Here is a 7,693-nt window from a genome sequence, read left to right on the forward strand (position 1 = left end):
ACAGACAAGTGGAAACAGTTTTAAACCAAAATTAATAGGAAAGCAAACAACAGACAAATTATTTTTGCAGCATCTGTTAGCCAGTATTATTAGTCAAATAATAATGTCCCAAATACTGCTGACTCTAGAGTTTAATCTGTAGTAGCTGTGCATATGGTTTCATATGACTCCTTTTATTTGAGAAGAAGATTCTGTTATTTATTTATTTTTCCCACTGTACAGCATGGGGATCAAGTTATTCTTACATGTATACATTTTTCCCCCACCCTTTGTTCTGTTGCAATATGAGTATCTAGACATAGTTCTCAATGCTGTTCAGCAGGATCTCCTTGTAAATCTATTCTAAATTGTATCTGAGATTCTGTTATTTATTTAGGTTCCAAAATCATATATGGAAATTATTTTCTTTCCCCATTATTAAAAAAAACATTCCATTTACAGATATTTGTACTTTATTTAGATGACACCACATGAAAGCTAATAACACTTTCTCTGTTTATTACCAGACAAGCTAACTGGATATATGGGCCAACAGAATCTATCATTGCTGACTGAATTCATTCTGATGGGAGTCACAAGGAAGCCTGAGCTTCAGGCCTCAATTTTTGGGATCTTCCTCATCCTCTAAACAATCACAATAGTGGCCAATTTGGGTAAGATCATTTTGACCCAAATGGATTCCCACCTACACACCCCTATATGCTTTATTATCAAACACCTGGCTTTCATTGATCTTGGTAATTTTACAGTCATTTGTCCCAAGATGCTTGTAAATTTGTTGTGGATCAAAGTACCATTTCCTGTTATGCATGTGCCACACAGTTGGCTTTCTTCCCTATAGTCATCATCAGGGCATTTTTTAGCTTGTTTATCTATTTGGCTATCTGTAGCCCCCTTCTCTACAATGTTATCATCTCCCAGAGAATTTGCCATGTGCTGGTAGGCATTCCATACATCTACAGTGCCTTTCAGGCACTAGTGTTCACCATTAAGATTTTTACATTGACCCTTTTTGTCTCTAATGTCATTAGCCATTTCTATTGTGATGATGTTCCCTTGGTACTTATACTCTGCTCAAATGCACAAGAAATAGAATTGACCATATTATTTATTTATTTATTTATTTACTTCTTTACTTATTTTTTGGCTTTTTGCTATTTCTTTGGGCCGCTTCCACGGCATATGGAGGTTCCCAGGCTAGGGGTCTAATCAGAGCTGTAGCCGCTGGCCTATGCCAGAGCCACAGCAACACGGGATCTGTGCCGCGTCTGCAACCTACACCACAGCTCACGGCAATGCCGGATCCTTAACCCACTGAGCAAGGGTAGGGACCAAACCCGCAACCTCATAGTTCCTGGTCAGATTCGTTAACCACTATGCCATGATGGGAACTCCAGAATTGGCCATATTATTTGATCTCTTCCCTCTTGGTCATCCTAGTGTCATACCTACTGATCCTGATAGTCATATTTCAAATGCATTCTACACAGGGCAGGAAAAGAGCTTTCTCTACATGTGGTTCTCATCTGTCAGTGGCGGTTGTGTTCTGTGGGTCTCTACCATTTATGTACATACAGCCCAAATTCACTCACTCCTTTGATACTGATAAAATGGCCTCTGTATTTTACACTTGAGTAATCCCCATATTTAACCCCCTGATCTATAGCTTAAGGAAGTAAAAATGTTTTCTACAGGGTCTTTAAGAGTCAATGCAAACTTTGTATGTAATATCCAATATGAAATATTATTTTAAAGTATGAAAAAGTCAAATGGCATCTGATAATATTTCTAATAAATATAATTGCATTATTCTCAGCTCCAGAGCAAAGGCTAATTAAAATGCATGGATAGAGGTTGCAGGTTCGGTCCCTGCCCTTGCTCAGTGGGTTAACAATCCGGCGTTGCTGTGAGCTGTGGTGTAGGTTGCAGACGTGGCTCGGATCCCGCGTTGCTGTGGCTGTGGCGTAGGCTGGTGGCTACAGCTCCGATTCGACCCCTAGCTTGGGAACCACCATATGCCACGGGAGCAGCCCAAAGAAATAGCAAAAAAAAAAAGCATGGATAAATAGTTTCCTTTGTATTCAGCCATATTAATCCTCATATTTTAGGTCTCAATTTAATGTCACTCCCTCCCCAACATGCCTTATTCTTGATTCAATATTTCCTTTATTGATTCCGCAGAACCCCACATCTCTCCCAATGGAAACACTTATTAAGCTCTTAGTCAGGAAACCACGTGTTTGTTATCAGGCAAATACTTAAAACATATTTATGTTCAATATACTGAGTAATTTAATAAAAAACATAGTAGTTTGAGGGGATAAATAAAAGATCAAAAATAACCAATTGGGACTTCTGGAGATGAAAATGCTTTATTCTATAGGAACATATATTTATTGAATGAGAGTAACAGCATGTAATATGCTGAAAAAGAAATGATAGTTACACTTAAGCACATCACAGGAAAGGCTATCAAAAATGAGGTCATAGGAAAACCAAAATTCTGAATGAACTTAATGAAAGTAGTCTCAGTGATCCTTAGAATAGCAGCAAGTTGTGTACAGTACATTTAAATTTAGGTCCAAGTGGAAAGAAGAAATTATATGAGGCAGAAAACCTGGCGGAAGAAATGTTGGCCAGAATTTTTTCCAAACCATAAAGAATTAAAAAAAACCCTATAACCCCAAGGTATAAAATGCTAAAATAATTCTAAGCAGGATAAACAAAGGAAATTACACCAAAGTATGTCATATAAGGTTTCTGAAAACCAAAGACACAGAAAAACATTTTTAAAAGATTGGGATGAAAGACAACATAGGAACTGATTAAAAAAATATTTACCACCAATCATTGGCAAAAACAATGTCACAAAACATTTTCTTATATCAACTTATAACTATATGTCCATCAAAATTACATTTGGTTAATGAATGCTACTTTGTCATAATATTATATAATGCTTTTCAACAAAGTCATTTTTCATTTACTCATGAATTGCATATGTATGTTTCAAATATACTTAACATGCACATTATATTGTGTACTTGAGATACTGACAATGGCATATTTATTTTTTCCAATATTTAGTGCCTTTGTACAATTTATTTATTCAGTTACACCCGGGCATGACATACTTTTGACTTTTCCTAATGATGCTTTTGGAGAATAATTAGCAAATATCCAAAACACTCTTCCTTGGTAATTACATACATTTTAAAAAATCCTTGAATGAGATCAAATCTTTAACAAAATGCATCTCAGAGGGGGTTGAAAAACACAAAATATTCTGCAATGACAATGAGAATGAAAACAATAGGAAGTAAAAGCAGATTTTCCAATAATGTAAGTAGCAAACATTGGTCTTGAAAACTTCTTGGCACATACAGCTTAAATTCAATCATCACCAAAGATTGAAACTATTATGCAGTGCAAAACTGTTTCTTTAGTTTAAATGGATTTATCTATCATGTACTACAAACCAGTATAGTCTCTGATACTCTGTGTTGTGGATTTAGACAACGTTAGCATTTTTTTTTTCAAATGAGCATAATGCTTCAAATTTTTTTTTTTGTATTTTTGCTATTTCTTGGGCTGCTCCTGCAGCATATGGAGGTTCCCATGCTAGAGGTTGAATCAGAGCTGCAGCCACAAGCCTACACCACACAGCAACGCTGGATCCGAGCCACGTCTGCAACCTACACCACAGCTCACGGCAATGCCGGATTGTTAACCCACTGAGCAAGGGCAGGGACTGAACCCACAACCTCATGGTTCCTAGTCGGATTCATTAACCACTGCGCCAAGATGGGAACTCCTCAAATATCTATTTTAGCAAGGATCTTTGCCTATCATTATTTACCTAGTATTTCTCCTGACCCACTTTTTATTTCCTATGTTCTCAGGTAGACCTTACTAGAGTAGAAGAATACTATCATGTTTTTCCAGATATATTCTGAAGATAGAATAACTTTGAATCCTGATTCTACCACTTATTATCTAGATAACTTGGTTAAGTTAATTCACTCCTTGTGCACCTTGTTTCCTTGACTATCAGATGGACTATGGTAATACGATTGTCACATGAACAACAAGGGTTTGCACTGCATGGGTCCTCTTAAACACAAATTATTTTTAGTGCATACATTACTATGTTTACCAGTGGTAGTTGTTCGAATCTGCAGATGCAGAATCCCCTGAGGACAAAGAAGGCGGACTTTGAGGCCTGAGCATCTGCAGATTTGGGATCTGCAGCAGGTTCTAGAACCAAGACCCTGTGAATACAGAGATGACCAAACTACTTCCTAGAGTTGTTGTGTGGATGAAACAAATTAATATATGTAAAATGCTCAGAAAAATGTCTGGCACATAATGCATTCTCTATCAGTGCTTGCTGTTCATTTGTGTTCTGCTTCCTACTGGGTCTCTTTACGTGAATCTCTATAAATCATTAGAATTCATAAATAATCAGAATGGCCAAGACCTTTTTATACAAAAGAGGGAGGTACAATGGGAAGTTCACTAGAGGTAATTTGTCAGAAACAACAGATGTAAAAAAAGGAGAACTAAGATATTAATAGCAAAATTTTAAAATTAACATAGCATTGGATTTTGAATTGGGTAAACAAGCTGACTTTATAGTAAGTGGAAGTACTGAAATTTATATCCAGTGGTCAGAAGTTTTATAATCACCACATAATTGATCACTCCACTAACAGTTTAGAATTTCTTCCTGTTTACCATTTTAAACAGATATGATGACTGTTGATAATGTAAATTTTATGGTTTGGCTGTCGATTTCTGTTTTATAATTATTCAAAATTTTAAAAAAGCAGAAATATAATATATAGGTGTTTTGACATATTTAGAAAAGACTTTGGGTAAAAAGAAGTAACTGTATCAAAACAGTCACTTCAAAATGTCTCGCCCCTTTAAAGCATTCTTTACAAATGTTTCAGTGAATATGTGCTTTGTGATTCTATCAACTAGGAATAGGTGCTCAAGTGGGCCTTAATATTTGTGGTGAACTCCCAGGGACCTTTCCCCTGGCCAGAGCTAGTGTGGCTGGGTCAGCCCTTATGATTCTTATTATGATTGGAGGATGCAACAGTCATTGGGGAACCTTGAAAAACAAGGCTTATTACTCATACCCTGGAGGGCACATGGCACACTCAGAGACACACAGAGAAGCTAAGCAGAGAGCAAGGGAGGGAGAAAAGCCATGGGTTCTGCTTTCATTGTGGTCAAGGGTGGGGTGTTTAGATTCACTTTGTTCTGGTGAATTAAAAACATAAGATCAGAAATGAATGTGCAAGAAGGGAAAAGCAGGTTCAATCAAGCAGTCAGTTACCTGTATCACCTAGGGCTTTCTAAAAAGGAAAATTTATGGTTGGGGTGGCCTGGCTCTTAATCTAATTGTATGGCTGAAAATGTATTTACTTGAGGTGAATGTCTTGAAATGGACTGTCTCAGCAATGAAAAGCTTATATCAAGAACCTCATTACAATCAGAAAAGCTAATCATTGGGCACTTTCACTGCCATGTAAATGTAGGTATGTGTGATTTTGTCCTTATGAGAAGAGGAATCTTTATTTATATTTGAGATAAAGAAAACAATTCTCTATCTCATATATCATGTATTGAATTCCCTTAGGAGATAGGATCCAATATTGGAATTCAGGATCCAGTATTGTCTCTGAGGCAGCACAGTTTTGATCCCCAGCCTGGTACAATGAGTTAAGGATCTGACCTTGGGGCAGCTATGGTGTAGGTCACAACTGCAGCTGGGATTCAGTCCCTAGCCTTGAAACTTCCATATGCCTGCAATAGTGTCCATTAAAAAAGAAGAAGAGGAAGAGAGCATCTCAAATATAATAAGTATTGATCTGATACACAGGTTACCAGGATGATCCATATGGAGAAACACAATCATACTGCAGTAACAAAAGTGGGGCCAAATTTATTCTCATGGGGATCACCAATAACCCTAGGCTCCAGGTGTCTCTTTTTGGAATCTTCCTCATCCTACACTAGGTCAGTGATGGTAAATCTGGGCAAGGTTTTCCTGACCCATTTGGACTCCAAGCTACATAATCCCATGTATTTTTTCCTTAGACATTTGCCAATTACTGATCTGGTTACTCCAATCTCATTGGCCCAAAAATGATGGGCAACTTTGTCCTGCACCAAAATACAATTTCCTACAATTGGTGTGCCACCCAACTAGCAGTCTTTGAGATTTTCATCATCACTGAGAAGTTTATGCTATCAGCAATGGCCTATGATCATTATGCAGCCATCTGCAAACCTCTTCTCTACATAGTCATCATGGCAGAGAAAGTATGTTGGGGCCTGGTACTCACTCCCTAGCTCTACAGCACTTTGTGTCACTGATTCTCACAATTACATTATTTAATTTGTCCTCCTGTGGCTCTAACATTTCTATGGTGACTGCCTCTCTCTGATTTCCATGCTCTGTTCTGGCACACACAAATCAGAATTGATCATTTTGATAGTTTCAGGGTGTAACTTGCTCTCTTCACCCTTGATTGTTCTTGTATCCTACACATTTATTCTCATGGCTCTTCTCAGAATGAACTCCACTGAGGGAAGTCACAAAGCCTTCTCTAACTGCAGTTCACACCTGACAGTGGAGGTCATGTTCTATGGAACATTATTGTTTATTTACCTGAAACACAAATCTAGCCATATGTTTTCTATAGATAAAATGGTCTCTGTTTTGCACCCTGGTGATTCCTATGCTGAACCCATTGATCTATTGCCTAAGAAACAGAGAAGTTAAAGATGTTCTGAGGAGAACTTTAACTAAATGATGCAAAATCCCCAATTAATATCTTAATATTCAGTTACAAATGTGGGTCCAAAAATTGTTGTTTAATACTTTGTCAGTCCAATTATACCATTAAAAAGTAGAAATGTTTTACCACATTGCCTTCCTCTTTTTCATGATGAAACACTTCCTCCTTGGATTGAATAATTATAGCTAGATAATTTGTCTCAAGTAATTTTAAAGACCATATTGGAACCTCTATATTTAGAAATAAGGCAAAGCATACCAATTTTTTTGGTCAAACGTCAATTTTTCTGGTCAAACCATATCAATTTTTTTTAACTCATGGAGGTTAAAAATGTCTCAAGTCATCCAAATGGAATGCAATTAACTAGAAAAATTGTAATACACATGTCATAGAAGTCACTGTGCCTTAAAGATAAACATAATTGAACCATGAAGAATGTGTAGGTTAGAAAAGCCTCAAATAGAAGTAAATTTGTGATTATAATACATCATGAACAAGCTGCTTCAAGAATCTAAGCTGAGTAGAAAATACAGCATGCCACTTCAGAATGAAATATTCAGTCAGATTGAGTTAAGAGTCTCCTTTTCATGGCTAGAGTGGGCATTTGGAAGATTTTTTTTTCTTAATGAAGAACCATGAGAAAAATATTGGCCAACTCTAGATATCCTTTGAGACACCCTCACACTACAACTAACTTTGGTTTCTGATAGCTTCTGGATAAAGAAGTTGATTTAGAATTGGCAAGCTCAAGATAAAGAAGTTATCTGGTCACTTCCTAAATGACACCAATATTTTGAAAAGCTGTGGCAATGAAAACAGAGATTAGAGATAATTGATGCCCTTTAGAGTTAATTGCACTTTCATCAAGTCATCTTTGA

General features: G+C 36.9%; 1 pseudogene; it reads left to right on the plus strand.

Moving 5' to 3' along the window:
• The first annotated feature begins 523 nt into the window (after positions 1-523).
• LOC110258848 (olfactory receptor 8K5-like) lies at positions 524-1,728 on the plus strand (annotated as a pseudogene).
• Positions 1,729-7,693: the final 5,965 nt, after the last annotated feature.

Source organism: Sus scrofa, chromosome 10, assembly GCF_054392235.1.
Source record: "Sus scrofa isolate SSC_HxYL_T2T_F1_AM1 chromosome 10, Sscrofa_HxYL_maternal_Yorkshire_Landrace_v2.0, whole genome shotgun sequence".
NCBI lineage: Eukaryota > Metazoa > Chordata > Mammalia > Artiodactyla > Suidae > Sus > Sus scrofa.